Source organism: Strix aluco, chromosome 2 (assembly GCF_031877795.1).
Source record: "Strix aluco isolate bStrAlu1 chromosome 2, bStrAlu1.hap1, whole genome shotgun sequence".
In the NCBI taxonomy this organism is placed as follows: Eukaryota; Metazoa; Chordata; class Aves; order Strigiformes; family Strigidae; genus Strix; species Strix aluco.
This window is the reverse complement of record NC_133932.1, coordinates 1,337,085-1,355,427: the sequence shown is the minus strand read 5'-3', so window position 1 is coordinate 1,355,427 and position 18,343 is coordinate 1,337,085.

Sequence of the window (18,343 nt, the reverse complement as noted above, 5' to 3'; positions counted from 1 at the left end):
TTGAAATTTGAATCCTGAAAAACCACCAGGGTAGATGAATCCAAGCTCTGGAATTGGGTTTCTCCCTAGTCTTTTCAGCTGGGTGCTTCAGGATTTTTCCAGGAGACTCCATGCTGCCCAAAGAAGAGCATCATGGCCTCATCCCATATAGCTGTAGACTCTCTTATCAAGTGTGCAGTTACGATCGCCTCTTGACCGGGTCACCACAGGAAGACCGTTTCTAAAGCAAAATGTATTTTCATAGCAAACTAAGCTAAGAAAAAAGGTCCATCTGTATGGCAGCCTTTTAGCAGCTTAGAAAAATCTGGCCCACCTAGACTTCAGCCATTTCTAGAAGGTCAAGTTTTGTAATACTTCGACCCCACAGATGTCACTAAGAGCTTTGCTCTTGATTTCTGTGGGGCCAGGGTTTATTTTAAGGGCATTACATCTCATCAGAAACCAAAAGTACTTCATACGCTCTCTGCACATAGGCCTTACCTACCCATTCAGGGAAATCCTATCTCTGTGGGATGACTGTGGGCTGACAAGGCATCCACATGCATATAAAATCACCATGTCAAGGTGCTAATTTTACTGAAAATTTTTGCCTGCAAGAGCTATGCAAATTAAGCGGTTCACCTTCCCTCTGGTGGAAAATAGGCTGAACCAAGAGAGGAATTACAAATGGGACTTGGCAAATTGTGTAATTCTTCAGAACAGTTAGGGCCACAGCGTGGGACAGGAGCTGCGCACCTCACCACCCTTCCCTGTGTTCACATCTTAACATCTGCTTGAGAAGTTTGCCACTGCCCTACAAACAAGAAAAGGCTGAAGCACTTGAAGCATGCAAAGGCCAAATGAAAAATGAGCTGTCTCACAAGCCAGCTCTGTAGCTCTTAAGCCAACCCTCTTTCTCTGGAACCAGTCTGATGCCAAGACGGCATCGCCACACCTTTGGCAGGAAGTCACACCTGAAGAAAGGAGGGGAGAAGTGAAACAGTGAAGCCACACATTACCTTAGCATAACCATACATATGCAGGTAAGCCTTGGGGATGGGGGGAGCCCATGCCTTGAGGTATGGAGAGAAACTTGCCATATGCCCAAGGGTTTCTCATCAAAATGGTCCACTTTAGTGTCTGCACTGCAGATAATCACTCACAGTCCCTAATTCTGAAGGGATATATAAATATATGCATATCTATATAGGGAGGGGAATATATAAATAGAGAGGGATATATAAATATATACATTATTTTATTAAATAAATAACTTTTTGCACACCTGTTACCTCAGGAGCATATCTTTACCTACAATGGGATAAGAGTTGTGGTGGCTGTCTGTTCGAAAGCTCCAGTAAGAGGTGCTTCTATCAGACAACTTTCTTCTCACTCTGATGTTACAAAACCAAATCTGCTGTGGGTTGCACAACAATAGTCAGTGGACCTCAACAAGCCATGAGATAGCTCAAGCATTGCTGACTGCTGATTAGGCATTAACAGACATCAGTCAAAAGTACAGCAAAAGAAGACATCAGAGAGCAGCGAAACAAGATCCTGCTGCAAAGCCCCAGCGAGGTACAGAAAGTATCACATCTGCATGGCAAGCCCATTTTCCTTCCTTCTCTCAGCAATCCTGCCTCCTCTGCAAAAGAGTTCTCTTTGCGAACAAACAACAGGGTCAAGGTTTAGACAAGGGGAAAACCAAATTGCCTTCTTGAGCATGAAATACAGAATGCAAAAGACATCAGCCTGAAGAGTCCAGCAATCCATTAACATAAGCTTACATGAGCCACATTTTCCATGTTTCTAAAACACAACCGAAGTAGCTAACATCTCTTATGTGGCGGGAATCCAGAGAATGACCGGGCAGTCCTCCAGCAGAGTGGTTTAGCTTCAAAAGCTGAAGTGCACTTAAAACTTTAAGGGAGAACAAGAGGCCAACTTTAGACGCTGTTTTGCCAACCGTACATGGATTTCTAACCTGATGAGAAGTTCCTCTCTCCAAATTAATACTCCACCATTAGACTATAGTTTAATACATATGAATGACACCATTTAAGCAACTGGGACAAGTTTCATCATTCCATCAATTAGCATCGCTGACATAGGTCATTTCCAGTAAACACTCTGCTCCACATACAGGGCAAATTTCCCTCCAACACAGTAACACATCTACTTACTTAGCAGCAGTCCAGGGCAGAGAGTAGGGAGGATTGCTTTTGCAAATGAAGAGTGCTTGGGAAATTCTGAGTAAGGCAGAATGTAACTAGCAGCAGCACAGACATGTATGGATGAGTAATCGTATGTTTAGGATAAGGCTGTGGCAGCCTCTACTCTTGCAGAAAATAGCACAGCAGGGAGCTCATTTTTTGTCCCACCTGAAAACTACCACTTCCACCAGTACCAGAGCAACATGAGGCTGATGATCCACTTGGTATTGGCTGAATCCCTTGAGAATCTCCCATCCATGTTGTTACTCCACTCACTGACACTTTTCTTGGGTAGAGCTAATTGCAACATGCTGCAAAGTCGGATCAGCTGGTAGCCAGCTTATCAGCACAGGGGTACTCCTTCTTATGACTGTTTTGCCTTGCCTTGTTCATACAGATAACTGGTGATGTAAAACAAGTGAGAAGAAAAATGGATCTCTGAAATCAAGACTTCCTCCTCTGAGCACACTCAGACGAAAGATGTGGTCTCAGAGCTCTTGTGGTGCTTTTAGAGGAGAGACAGGGTTGAAGTCATTTTAGGGAAGATACATACAGCCAAGTAATCTCAGTCTTAGTGATCTGCAGTGTGCATGTTGCACAGAGCAGGCTAAAGGGGAAGGGGCTATAAGCCTGCTTATATCAACCCAGTGCATAGAGAAGAGCTACCCACCACACAAAAACACTGCCGTGACACATAACTCTGCTCTGCTGACAGCCTTAGTGAAGGAAGTAAGAATTGATTTGCTTTGGAGGCTGAACACCTACCTCTATCCAGGAGTGAATGGGAAGGAGTGGAAGCACTGGGAAAGAGTAGAGGAGTGAAAAGGAGAAAAGGATTGTTATTGTCTTACTGAAATTGGCAGACAGCTTCCCTGGTGTCCTTACCTTGGCAAAGAGCCTCCCCTCCTCCTTAGCAGCTGCCCCTTGTTTCAATGTATTAAGAACAAGATAACAAATCTACCCAGAAAAGGCATTTACACAGTGCCTAAAATACAAAGAGTGCCCACATCAATAGAAATCAGAATTTTGAATCGGCTATTCTTACTTCACAGAGTACATTGCCCAGAGTTTTTTTAAATAACCACATGCAGAAGTTATGTTATTTTTTGGGAAGTGTAAAAAAAAAAAAACTCCAACCCAAAAAAACCACTCAAATCCTAAACACTTCCCTTTATCCAGCTGCATCATACATAGATGGTTGTCTTTTTGGGGTGCTGCAGGGCAAACATTGAAGCAAACAGGAAGCATTTGGGGTTTTTTTTCAATGTGGGAATAACAGAAAGAAAATTTGTATTAGGAATCACTGTTGAAATAGCGGACCTCATCCCCACAAACTTCTGCAGATAGTCACAGGACAGATACCATGTCCAGAAGGGCCCACGGAACACTGTTCTCCAAGTTTACACACACTGCAGGCTCTACAACATTTCAGAATGCCCTACCTACAAAGCAAAATACTAATGGCCTATAACACAAAGTTAAACACCAGCACTATCATGGGCCACAGGAAAACAGCAGGAGAGATGAGAATTACTGACAGTGTCCAAGGTCCCTGAAGTAGCTGGGAGTTTGCTATGGAAATTCCTAGCTGTTAGCACGTACAAGAGAAGCAGGACTGGCAGTGTGTGACTGCTTGTATGGCATATGCATACATGAAAGGAGTGCTGGGGGATCAGATCCAGATTCACAAATCTGGAAAACAAACCCCACTTTTAGGGATAAGACCTGCTAAAAGAGAGGATAAGACAGTGGCAAAATGGTAGAAGGAAGAGAAGACAGGAGGGAGATTAGGCACAAAGGAAGGGAATGGCTAAAAACAGGGGAAGAAATGGTGATGACCTGGTTTTTTTAATTGCCAGTTTTGCTATAAACTCAGTGCATGACTTTGATGACAGGTAGACCTTACTGTGCTTTTCCTCAGTTTCCCACGTCTGTAAAATAGATACATTTCTGTACCTCACAGATATAAATGTCTCAAGATCCTTAAATGAAAAGTGCTAGAAAGCTGTAAAACATTACAGCGTAAAAAAGCATCAGATAGGCATAAAAGAGAAAAGCCAACTCAGAAAATAATCACTGGTATCTGTGGAAAAATGTCATTTTGGGTGCCATAAAGAGCTAAGCCATTTATATTCTTAAAAGGAAGCACGGCTGAGAAAAGCAGTGCTTTATCCTTATTACCACTACGATTCCCAGCAGAGCTTCGTACTGAAAGAACAGACAGCGTAAACAAATAAAAGCTGATGTGATGGTGATAGTGATTGATGAAGGAAGATCAGGAACCCATTGTGTTCAGCACTGTGAACACCTAATGATCGTTACTTGAGAGTCTCATATTTAAACTGTAAGCAAGAGACAACAATGGAATGAGTAAGCTGGTGAGAGATGTACATACTGCAATGAAATGGCTTTTTCTAATTGGGTTTCATCTTGGTGAAACGATAAGTGATCCCACCATCCCAGCCTCACGTTTATGGGAATCTGGATCTGTCCATTGTGTATGAAGGCAGCCAGCAATTCTCTGCTGCAGAGGGCAGAGACTGTATCAGGCAGTTCAGAGAGCAGTAACTTTATGCAAATTATTTTCTCTGCAGTGGATGACAGCGAAGAAGGAATTTCTGGCAACACCCTCTCCAGGTTTTTTGTTATTTCCCAGGGAATCTCTGCCTACGTGAAGGGCACTTACAAGGTACATTATTTCCTTATTCCTGCAGCTTGGGCCTTATTTTGCCTGCAGCACTGCAGGGATCTTAGCATGTAGCTTTGGGCTTTGACAGTCAGCTCGCTGGAGTACTGAAGCAAAGCAATGAAGCCAATGCAGCAAAAATGCTGATTGTACTCCAGTCCGGGAGAAGTGCTATTCATATTCAACTCACGGCAAAGCCTGTTACAACGTCATAAATCCTCCGTAGCAGCAAGAGCAGGACAAGGGAGAGAAGCCTGCTGTCTCTGCTTTTCTTGCACAGCCTATTCTCGGCGCTGTGCGTCATGCTCTCCTTCGTCACCCTCCATCACTTCTGCACAGTTCAGGCAGACTCTGAGATCCAGGTTTTCAGGATCATGAGTTAGAAAAGGCCTTTTTCACCATGACCCAAAGGCCACAAAAGCCAGGGAGTTTCTTGCTGTCGATCCACATGTTTGTGCTCTGAGTAAATTTGACAGAAGAAATATGGAGCCCCCATGGTGCCAATATTAACAACAATTTTCAGAGTACAACAGCACTTTAAGTGGGAAAAAAGAGACAGGTCTCTTGGAAGAAATAAAAGCAGCTGTAAATGTCAAATTCATTTAATGGCAGAAATCATATATCTAGAGAGACAGGCTCACAGTAGTTATTATAACTGCTGGGTAAGAAACAATTTTTCGTTTTCTGCTGAATAGTTGGAAGCTTTTTTCCCCATTTTCTTCCACCACAGGACAAGACAGAGACTCTTGCGAGTCTTCCTGTGAAAAGACAGAGAGCAAGAAGCAAGAAACAAATAGTTAATAGCTGGGGAATACGGGCATTTGCTTGGGGTTGCAAGACATCGATTGTCAAATCCATAGCAAGAGACAATAACTTAACTGAGCTTACAGCATCAGGCCAGAAAGATCAAAAATGAGCAGAAGGACAAACAGGAACATGAAGAGGCAAAGTAATTTGCTAAGGGATACAGAACAGTCTAATGGCAGAGCCAGCCTGAGCTGTGACTAAACTCCGTGTGCCAGGATTTATTAACCCAGGACTCCAGGATTTACTAAACCAGCACCTCCCGCTGAACTGCTGATATGCCGAAGTTTAGCTTTAAATACACGAAAATATTGTTGGAAGGAAGATATAAGAAGGGTTTTAGGCAATTAGCACAGTTCTTTTATTTGGTGCAGGGTTGCCAGGGCATCTGGAGAGCTGCAGCACTACTGGGCTAGGGACAGTGAAGTTCCCCAGGCAATTGGTCTAACCCATTGCTGACATAAAAGAACACTGATGCACTCTTTTTAGCTGCTGCAGTTTGCATCCTTCATAAAAATAACCAGGTGAGAGCTGGAAAATGTGCCTAACATAGCTGAGAGTCTTTGACTTTCACTCCATGTGTGGCATGCATCTGCAACCATGCTGCTAAACATTCAAAGGTCACAGAGGCAGGACATGCCTCCTAAAGTGAAAAATAAACCATTTTCAACACTTTGAAGGGGATAGTGATAAAGATGGCTACGGAGCAGTGGAGTGCACAAGTAGCAGAATAACAGCAATTTTGATTCTGTTACCAAGTTTCTCTGGTCGCAAAGATCTTACATTGCCATGCACTGTAACTTACACTTTCTGTTTGCAGATGGAAAAAATGAGAGGTTGTGCATTCTCCATCCCTGGAGGTTTTCAAGAGTGGATAAAGCTGTGAGCAACCTGGTCAGATCTTCAGCCAATCCTAATTTGAACAAGAGGTTGAACCAGAAACCTCCTCAGAGGTGCCTTCCAACCTGAACTACGCTGTGCCCATCGCAGCGTGAGGAAGGTGAGGTGTTGCTGCCCACGGTTAGCAGAACGGCGACTTCTGGCCCTTATTTCCTTCAGCTGATGCCAAGTGTTTGATGGCTACTGAAGACAAACCCTTCCATTTCCCATGCTTCACCAGAAAGCACCACTGGGTATGGCTACAGAGGCAGCTTAACCTAGTAGTGCAAGACTTACCCACACACATTTCTAGCTGGCTTAAAACATGAGCTCCAGAACCAATGGGTGCTGATGCTTTGCATTGCGCTGCCTGGACATAAAACTTAGCCAGGCATCTATGTAACGAGCAGAAATTTCTCTTAATCATGTTATATTCCCTTGAAAGCAGCCTCAAAATACAAGCACAAACTATCCCACTAGTGCCTGTCATGCCTGCTTTTCTAATGCCTCAGTTTATGAACAACGTAACTTTGTTTCCGGAGATTTTTTTTACAGTTCGGCTGATTCTTCTTCATTCTTTCCATGTCTGTCCTTACATTTACTGGCAACTATTTTCTCTTCATTTATCTGTATAAAGCAAGTAATAACACCAAGGTTATGTACTCTCAAGGCTACTCTTCCACAGACCCACAGTGTTTTCTGATGATGAGCAGTGGCTGTAAATATCACAGAATCACAGAATCATCCAGGTTGGAAAAGCCCTTGAAGCTCCTCCAGTCCAACCATGAACCTCACACTGACCGTTCCCAACTCCACCAGATCCCTCAGCGCTGGGTCAACCCGACTCTTCAACCCCTCCAGGGATGGGGACTCCCCCCCTGCCCTGGGCAGCCCATTCCAACGCCCAACAACCCCTTCTGCAAAGAAATCCTTCCTAAGAGCCAGTCTGACCCTGCCCTGGCGCAGCTTGAGGCCATTCCCTCTTGGCCTGGCGCTGGTTCCTTGGCTCAAGAGACTCATCCCCCCTCTCTGCACCCTCCTTTCAGGGAGTTGCAGAGGGCCATGAGGTCTCCCCTCAGCCTCCTCTTCTCCACACTAAACCCCCCCAGTTCTCTCAGCCGCTCCCCATCAGACCTGTGCTCCAGACCCTGCACCAGCTCCGTTGCCCTTCTCTGGACACGCTCGAGTCATTCAATGGCCTTTTTGGAGTGAGGGGCCCAAAACTGAACCCACTCATCGAGGGGCGGCCTCACCAGTGCCGAGTCCAGGGGTAAGATCCCTTCCCTGTCTAATATGCTAAAGGTGAGAAGAGAAATGGGAAGTCTGCTGCCCTAATAAAGCTGTTGGAGCTCTCAATGCAATAAAATAACCTAAAGCTCAGCACACAGAAAAGGAAAGGATGCATTATTCTGTGGATGCAGTTGACAAACCATCAGAACTTGATGTGATGAGAAATAGCTATGTAGGCATTTTCCTGCTTCTTGGTGAACACAGTTACTGCTGGGATCTAGCACAGCATCAGGCACACCAACAAATTACAAGAGTGCTCTTACAAAAATGGCCTGCCATGTGGATGGGCATAAGGCACGATAAGCTGTGTGGTGCAAAGGCAAATCTGCGTGTTTGAAAGCTGAGAGCAGGCTCAGGAACTTCACGGCTCAAGCATGTAAAGACCAAATACTGAAAACATGTTTCAGGGCCTTTCAGCTCTGCTTCTTGTAGCGATGAGGAGCTGATCTGCCTCACCCCACAGAGAAGCTGAACTAAGAAATAGGCAATTTGTAGCAATAGCCATTGTTGTAACTGTTTGGAACAACAAGGAGGGCACAGGGGAAGCACATCATGGATCAGAACTAATTATGGAAGTGTGGAACTACTGCAAAAAATGGTTTGGCCTTATCCTAAAGGACAAGGGGTACCAGCTTTTATGAACTTGTGAGAAAAAAAACCTGTACCTATACATGAGGGTGCAGAATAGGTCAAGCACATACATTTTTTTTTATGCAAACTCTATCAGAATGGTGTCTGAGCCAGGGCAGTGTCAAACCTGCCTGTCACATGCACTGAAACAGTTCATCACCCAGTTGAACTGCAGAACTATCGTGATCTTTGTTACCTGACTGTGCTCTATTTGTTTAAACACATGCAATGACTACAGAGACTGGATGTCCGATATTGTTGCACTCTCCATATTCCAATTTTTTGTTTGAAACCCCAGATACTTCCCAGGGGAAGGCAACCTCTTTTTGAGCTGTCACTGCGTTGTCACCTCTGCACAGCAGGTGAGCAGGAGCTGCTCCTAATTAGCTGAACAGAGAAGCAACAAGGATGACCTCCGGCCACCCCCTGCTTACAAGATAATGAAGCAAGATTTGTAAATGCCATGTAACAAGGGCCTTGACAACAGCAGTTGCCAGTCACACTTGGAGCAAGTCTATAATCCCGCTACAAAGGTGAGGCAGATCTGACCTAGCTTTCATCCACCTGGCTGAGGTATCCACAGCAGCAAAGATGGCAAGTCTTAGACAGCAGCATGAACCAATGGCCACATAAATGGACAGGGACCCAGGTGGTTTTGTACTCTGTGGTGCTCGCACAGGGGGAGGAGAAGCCCCAGGCAGAGGGGAAGGAGAGATGTGCACAGAGCAGCAGGGTCTTTTCTGTGGCTGGGCAGACAGACCTGATTTGGCACAGCCACAGAAAGCCACGTTTAGTTTATCATCCACCCACACGGACTCTGGGACTGTCGGCTTGAGTGCTTCTATTAGCAGCTTCACTTCTCACAGCCAGCAAAGAGGGGTGGCATGTGGGGAGGGAGGAGGGAGAAGCAGCTCTGGGAGCTGGGAGGACCCAGGGTGAGACAAGGGAGCTGGATTACAACAGCAGGAGCCTGGGATCGTCTCAGTGCGAATGCCAAGGAGCTACTTCTGGAGCAGGACAATCTGTCCTGCAGTGACAGGGTTAATTTTAAATTGGCAGAGAGCTTCTTGGACTTTTTCACTTCACATCAGATCTTTGGGGCTGGCAGTTGCTAATTACAGTTATGCGAGGTGACAGTCACATGAGGAGTGGTGGATGGCTGAGCAGGGCTGAAAATTCAGAAGGTCAGATCACAATGAATTATAGTGACAGGATGCAGAAGTCCCTGCCCCAAATTTTCTTTTCTTCTCCCCCCTTCCTCCCCCCACCATCTGCAGCACAAAAGCAAAAAAGTAAAGAAAAGAGAAATCGTTCTCATGACTAAATGCAAATGGACGGAGGGCACCGGGAGCTGGGTTTCAGTGGCTACGCTGTCACTCCAGCTATCCAAATTCACAAACCATATGGCCAAAAGGGACCAACTAAGTATCTCTTTTCATTTCCCACAGGACATGGGCTGCCAGATAGCACCTGGCTTTAGTGACTGTTGAAGCAAGATCATTCTGAACTCTTAAGATTTTATTTTGACACAAAGAAGCCTGCACAAAGAAAGTACAAAACCGGTATAAAACACCACAAGCTCTGAGTGTTCCTACTAAGCATTTGCTTTGCACTGGCCTGAATGATCATGCAGAAACAGGGTCCTTTGCATGTAAAACTGAGACACTCCTAAGTCACGTTCTCACCCCTTCTCCCCCTTGTCTAGCTCAGAGAAAACTGCTTTTGGCTCAGCCCCATTCCCATGACCAGCAAACGAATTACAGCTACTGCCATTCTCACATCAAAGATCAATTCAGCCCTGACCTCAGACTTACCCCGTGGGTCTGTGCAGTTATTACGAGTGATTAGTTCAGATTTTCCCCTCTGTATTTCACAGAGATTTTATGATCTGTAGGTCACGGTCTATGCTAGAGAAAGCCATGTGAGAACTTTCTAATGATACCAAAACTCTCTGAAGGAGAAACCTGCTCACCATCCACAACGGCTGGTTTCCATGACAAGGATCACAGCTGACTGACCTCTTAATGCTGTTCAGACCGATGGCTACAGTCACACCCCTGGCAAAGGGTGGCCCGTATTAGGCCCCAGGTCTAAGTCCATGGATTTTGAAAGCGCTACAGCTGGCTGCTGTGGCTTTTTCTAAAAGGTTTCCCATGGATTAAACTGAAAGAAAAGGTAACTGAGCCATACATGGAAACAAACTTTGTGTGAAACTTTCAAAATAAAAACAGGACTTGCACCTCTTTTGTATCTCTTCTCAGATTATGAAGAATACATCAAAAATACTTTGATCACTTTTTCTAACCTCTTCTGCATTAGAATTTAACATTTTTCCTACCCATTTTATCACAACAGACTTTCTCAATGCTTCAAAAATCCGCTAAAGCTACACATTTTGAGGCCAAACTTGAAACAAGTTGAGAGAGGGAGAAGGCAATTTTTCATAGATCTATTAAAAACTCCTTCCTTATCTATTAGGTTCAGTACCAATTTCACTCAACTGTCCAATGAGCCCACTGGAGAAGAAATCTCTTTCCGAAGGAGTCATATAAAGTCCTAGAACATTTCTGCCTCTTATGATTTGGTGACGACTGCTCTGCCAAGAAAGCTCTCCAGCTACATCAAGTAGGAACCACCAACTTCTAGACAGCACAGAGATGGCCAAGCTTGAATTTATCCCAACGACTAAATATAAAGCTATTATATTAAAAAAAAAAAAAAAAAAAAAAAAAAAAAAAAGATAAGGAGATCTTTGATGAAGAGGGGGATTCAGTTAGTCAGCTCAGGTATGAGAAGGTCCAGGTAAAATGCTGCCCGCTAAATCTGTGAGGAGGTTCAGCACTGACTCAGCCTGAAGCATCTGGCCCTCTCCTCAATCAATGCCACCTGAATTTCCTGTAGCCTCGAGGCTTTTTTCTTTCCTTTGGCAGCTTCACCTTCAATCACTGCACCCTGCCTGTCTAGGCTTAATATGGGACTGTAGCTAGAGACCTGTAACAGATTCTAAGCATACATGCTAAAAGAAATAGTCAACAGCTACAGCAATAAGAAAAGACCTTTTTAGCAAAGAGTACTAGGAAAAAACACCTAGCTTTTAGCAGTAATGTGTAATTGGAAAAATACCATGCCCTGGCCTGACTTTTGAAACTGTAATGGCAAACACCCATCAAATTGGCTTTTCCTCATTTTAACGATCCTGAAAGAATCACTGTAATTGCAACAGCTCTGTAATTTGCAACAACTTTAGGGAATGAATGGATGAGCACAAATGGTAAGTTGCTAGAGCAACTTTTACAGCCGGATGAGCAGAGTGGGGAGGAGCAGTTACATCACTGCTCTGACAACAGCCTGTATTACTATGATTAAACCATGCAGGAGGTGAAAGAGCAGGAATCACCCACCTAACTTCCTCACTACTAGTGGAACTGAACAAAAATGCATCATTTTCTGTTCATAATCTGTGCATGACTTCTTACTGTATGTACATAATAGTCAAGTTACACAGTTCCTCATGCTCAGATCTGAGGAATAGCTGTATCAGAACTGGCTAAATATCCCCTAGTAAGTCTATCTGAAATTATTTCTGAGGAGAGATCTGTGGAAGTCCATAATGATGGCAACAGGCTCCTGGGTTATTTAATGGTAGAATATTCTGTGCAGACATTCTAGGGTGGCTGCACAAACCCTGCAGTTGATAAGAATGTCTCCCCTTGAACAATTTAGCTCTTTTCCTCTCTCCAACTTTTACCTGCTCAAAGCTTTGTGTGAGCAGGGAAAGGTTTGTCACAAAGGTTTGTGACTGTTACTTTTGTACCCAGTTTTGGGGGGTAATCTGATCTAGGAATGGTGATCAATCTACAAAACAGTTGTTCATCGATTATGAAAGCTATGTTTTCAAAATAATAGATTTCAGAGCTGCAGATGGAAAAGATTTATCATTGCATCTAGCCAGTTTTCCAGGCCAGGAAAATTTGTTTCATTAATTTCTTAGCTAATGTTTCAGTGCACCTTTCTTACCCTTTCCTCAGAGACTTTATGACAAGTTTTGCATTTCCTGTTTGCTTCTATTACTGAACCCATGATTTAACACTACACATGCAAGCAGGAAGCTCTTACAAAAGTAATCCAAAGGTTTATGATAACTTTGGAAAAATAGCACTGCAGCTAGCACTTTTCTTCTCCACAGCAATATTCCAGGTGGTATCATATCACAATTTTCTACAGTTACTTCCAAAGAGAAAATAGCTCTGCAATATCCTCCAGTATCACAGGATCGTAAGTAGTATCTTCCCTTTTACAAAGAGCTACACAAAGCAGAAGCTGAACCAGTGTCTCTGTAGGGAAGTGGCAGGAAGAAGGGGTTGGAAAAAGGTGTGCTTTCCCAGGGCTGGAGTCTGATGCCGACAGTCTAGATGCTGGAGTTTAAAATCTGTTTCTAGACCTGGCGTACTGGTGGACACTGGGCAGGTCACTGGACCTACTGTGTAAAATTAGGGGGTTTTAACCTTTCCTACATTTCATGAAGGTGATTGAACTTGAAGTACTTTGAGAACATCAAGGGAAAGGTGCTAGAAAAAATATCATTAACAGTAGGAAGACTTGACAAATGAACTCCAGCGTTCACCATATACATTACTCTGAAAGAAGGTAATAACTTTGAGCTAAAAAGTTGACAAGGATGTATCTTTGTCCCTTGAGAAGCACAGCTTTCTAGCAGCTTCATCCTTCTCCACATTACCAAGGCTTCTGTAACCTCATTTCAAAAACATAATAAAGGCACCCAAATCCTCACACTTTTATAAAAATTGACAATGCAGGAAGTTTATGGGGGAAAAAAAGAAGTCACGCTGCAAGGATGGCACGGAAAAGTAATCAGTAATTTAATTCAATTTACAGCTCCCAGACCATGCTGCCTCCCTGACTCATCCAAGCCACTCTGCTTTATCAGAACTGCCAGCATCGCTCTGAGACACTGTGTAATAAAATATGGAAAATGTGTTCAAAATGTGCGACCTCACTGATGCAATGAGCTGACATGAAAAACACTTTCTTCTCGCTCTGAAATGCCATGATGTGGTTGCATTAGCTTGGAAGCAGATGTATACTGCTGCTGCTACTGTCACTGCTTCTGCCATACCTGTTCTGTGTACAGAGGACTTTAGGGCTCAGGGGATACACACTCAGCCTCCTTCACCAGCACAAAATGCAAAGTGTCACCCTTTCCTGAGTAATATGGGATGGAGTCACTCTTCGTGCATCTAAAGGATGAAGTGCTGTGAGATAACACCTTTATATGTCTCTTCTGCCCTCATAGTGGAGTAAAAAACTGATTGCCCATTACTCAGACCTTTGCAGATGGAGGAACTCCAGCAACACGGCTACTCCAGTAAAACCAGATGACACTACTTTCATGCAGCCCAGTTTTGTAGACATAGGTCTAATTGTACTTGTCACTGACCAAGTCTGAACCCTTGCTCTTCTCACTGCAGCTCTAGTGTCTCTGTGCTTGCCAAATAATAAATAAAGCTTTTCTACTCTTTCTCATATTTTAGTATAGAGCTTGGGTGCTAAAATAAAACCCATTAAGCTGGCTACTGTTATTCATTCATATAGTACTACTGCATCTGTAATTTTAGTTGAAAGCACTGCAATCTCTGCGTTTCATGGCTGTATCACGACATGGTAAGAAAATACTGCAGCATTTCTCCTAATGGCTCCAAGGCACTAATAACACCTGCAGCACTAAGTAATGCTGCATCTAGTGTCTGCAGCAGGAGAGAAACACAGAGTAATTCCAGTTGGAAAGGACATTCCTCTTAAGGCCTCTAGTCCAAACTGTGCTCAAAGCAGAACTAACTTTGAAGTTAGGCCAGGGAGGGAGGATATCAAGAATAATCACCTTCATCCACCATCACTGGGCAAGACAGAAATTAAATACTTGTTTGTGTGGATTAAATGCAGCATTTATAAGAACTGATAGGGAATAAAATTACCAGCCAGTGTAGATTCCACGGCAAGGAACTGATAATGAAAGGTTGGTCTTAGCACTGCATATTCACTACTTCATTGACACCTTCTGCTTTTCCAAAGATTGGATGTGCAAGGCATGCAGCTGATGCTTTTAAAGTCAAATTAAAGGGTAAGTAATTTCAAAAAGGGACTGATTTTTAAATATTGTTTTCTCCTAGTGCAAAATAACCAAGCTGAAGACTAGTTTGCAGCTCTCCTAGCCACTGGCTTTTGAACTGCTATGTTCGATTCACTGGCCAGAACAGGATCAGGCATAGTGGTTAACATGCCAGTGAGTCAATGGAAACACAGCTAAAATTGCAACTCTCAGCATTGGCAACATCAGTGGAATTATCTGGGTTGGAGTAATGGTGTGAAATGCTAGTGAAACAAGTCGCATGTAGCCTCAGCTTTGCTCCATGAAGCAAGCAGCTCTGAACTGCAGAGCTGAACAAGCATTACTGAGAAATAAAATTCATGTATGCACATTATTCTCTTTTTTTAACCCCTACAGGAATTTTCAAATCACACTTTCTCCCACTCACAAATACCACCCTTCTCCAAGGTGACTAAAAACCATCATGTCCCTCCTGTAAGAAATTCTGCTCTTTTCTGTTTTCACTCAATATCAGAATGAAGCATGAAATTTAATATTAAAAATTCCCAGAAGGCACTGGATCCAGAAACACAGAACTGTAGATTTTCAGGCAGACCCTGGTGAGGACATGTCTGCACTGCCACAACTGCTACAGGGAGTTGTAGTTCCACATCTCTCATGTTCAGTATCTTCCCTGCACAGCTTTTTCCTCCAGCCAAACCACCTCTTGACCACAGTGCAGCATGGAAGTGCCACCCTATCCACTAACTGGGATCAGGCAGGGTAGACGGTATGTAGGAAGTGACAACAGATCTAGACCTAGACAAGGGGATCGAGTGCACCCTCAGTCAGTTTGCAGACGACACTGAGTTGGGTGGGAGTGTCGATCTGCTCGAGGGTGAGGAGGCTCTGCAGAGAGATCTGGGCAGGCTGGAGCGATGGGCTGAGGCCAACTGGGGGAGTTTCAATAAGGCCAAATGCCGGGTGCTGCCCTTGGGCCACAACAACCCCCAGCAGTGCTACAGGCTTGGGGAGGAGTGGCTGGAGAGCTGCCAGTCAGAGAGGGACCTGGGGGGGGTGACTGACAGCCGGCTGAACAGGAGCCAGCAGTGTGCCCAGGTGGCCAAGAAGGCCAATGGCATCCTGGCTTGTATCAGCACTAGCGTGGCCAGCAGGGACAGGGAAGGGATCTTACCCCTGGGCTCGGCACTGGTGAGGCCGCCCCTCGATGAGTGGGTTCAGTTTTGGGCCCCTCACTCCAAAAAGGCCATTGAATGACTCGAGCGTGTCCAGAGAAGGGCAACGGAGCTGGTGCAGGGTCTGGAGCACAGGTCTGATGGGGAGCGGCTGAGGGAACTGGGGGGGTTTAGTGTGGAGAAGAGGAGGCTGAGGGGAGACCTCATGGCCCTCTACAACTCCCTGAAAGGAGGGTGCAGAGAGGGGGGATGAGTCTCTTGAGCCAAGGAACCAGCGCCAGGCCAAGAGGGAATGGCCTCAAGCTGCGCCAGGGCAGGGTCAGACTGGCTCTTAGGAAGGATTTCTTTGCAGAAGGGGTTGTTGGGCGTTGGAATGGGCTGCCCAGGGCAGGGGGGGAGTCCCCATCCCTGGAGGGGTTGAAGAGTCGGGTTGACCCAGCGCTGAGGGATCTGGTGGAGTTGGGAACGGTCAGTGTGAGGTTCATGGTTGGACTGGAGGAGCTTCAAGGGCTTTTCCAACCCAGATGATTCTGTGATTCTGTAACAGACACCTTGAATCTTCACATACCTGTCAATGGTAGGCAGACTCTGCCCTACTCTCCATAGAGTCCTTCTCCCCTTTCTCATCCCCTCTTGCCCCTGATTTTGTGCAGGTTATGTGAGGACTTCCTTCCGAGGAATGGTGCTTATAAAGGGTTATGTGAGGTGAGGATCACATATATATGATAATGCGGTGCTTCCTGCTAAAATGTCTTCCAGAATGCCTCTCAGGCATATACAGCAGTGTGCAGTGCTCCCAGATGTGACTACGTGTCTAAGGAAGTAAAGAGGCAAAAACCATACACTACTGAGTTAGCTGAAAAACTCATGTGAGAACGTTCAGTTCAAGGCTGCATTCTGGTACCCATGGGATAACAATGGGGTTTTTATTCTCAAATTTCCTGTCTTTTAGATTTTGGCTACCTGTGTCCCCTACTGTTACCTAACATCTAGAGGAGGGCAGCTCCAAGGAAAGGGCTGTTCTGTGCTGTCTCCATAGCCCTCTTCCCCAGGCATCTGGGGCTGCTCCAGCTGGAGGTGAGGCAGGCACCAAGCACCAACTCCCAGCTGCCAGGTGCCCATGGATCTGCACTGGCTGTGAGCACGGACAACTCAGATATCGCTGCACTCTGCTCCTGGCAAAGAGGCTCACAGTTTTGTCAAACAAGGCTCTGCCACAAAAAAAGCCATTAGCTAAAGGCACAAAACCACCTGGTTGATGAGGCTGAAGGCAGTTTTTGGGATCTGGGGCTGGTTAGTAAAGGCACCCTCCTCCTGGGATGCTTATGCTCCTGCAAAGCAGTGACAAGGCATGATGGGTTTGGAGATCCCTACAGAAGAGCAAGTCCGCTGTTACCCATCACAGATCTTCTTTCTGATATCAGCAACAGAATAAAAGCTCATACACATCTCTTTTTGTGCATGGCCCAAATGGGGAAGAGGGGTAGTGAAAAGAGCAGAGGAGAAACTTGCAGCAAGAAACAGTCTCTGGATCCTTTGCGAATTTCACTGGAAGAGACAGGATCTGAATCTGGAGCTGTTCCAAGGGTCACACATTTCACTAGTAATACAGCATAGGCAACATACACATAACAATGTTAGACTGACTTTGGACTGTCCTACTTACTAAAACATGCTCAAGTCCCACAATTTTCTATGGGTCAAGTAAACAGTTAAATAAACCACACCATTGCACACTCTCCTGAAGAGGGTAGGTTCCTGATAAAGAAATTACCTGAGGATGTGGCACATAAACACATTTCCAAGTGGCAAGTCAGATTTTGAACTTGTAGCACAGCAGTTCCTCAACAGTAGCCCCACGTTTCTAGCCCATGCAAGGTAGCTTAAAGGGCCTTGCTCAAAGATTTCAATAGGGTGACACATGAAATCTTATTGTATCTTGCTTATGTGCTTTATCCTCACATTAAAACATTTGCCAAGTCCACGGTTTCACAGTGCTCACACACAGTCGTAGCAAAATCAGTTCTGCATGGAAGAAGCCGATGCCCTCCTCCTCAGGGTGGGCTGTTTCCATGCCAAGCCAGAGTCTCAGTCATTCAGGCTCCACCTCTCCTCCAACCAAACCAAACACATCTAAAGGATTCTTTACAACAGGAGCAGTGAATTCCCCCACCTTGTCCAATTCCCTTCTTTCTAGGGACTGGCAGAATCATGTCACATGTACTGAGGGAAAAGAGGGTGGGGACACACACACACACTCACATTTTGTTGCATGCTACTAACGATGGAAAATGGCAACCTCAAATAGACCTTTAATTTCAAATGAAGTAGTTTTCAAACTTAACTGCTGTCTTGAGGATAAAAGTGGGATGTCTATGACAGCTGTACTACAAGGTGTATCTTGCTCTATACAGTAGCTCTGCAACAAGGGATCACAGATGGTTTGTGGTGGTGGGAAGACCCAGCTCTTATGGTCTGCAGACTTACTGTACTTGCAGAATTCCACCTTAAAAGTAATTGGACGTGTCTGTAACTCAGAGAAGGTTTGCTAAGCAATGAC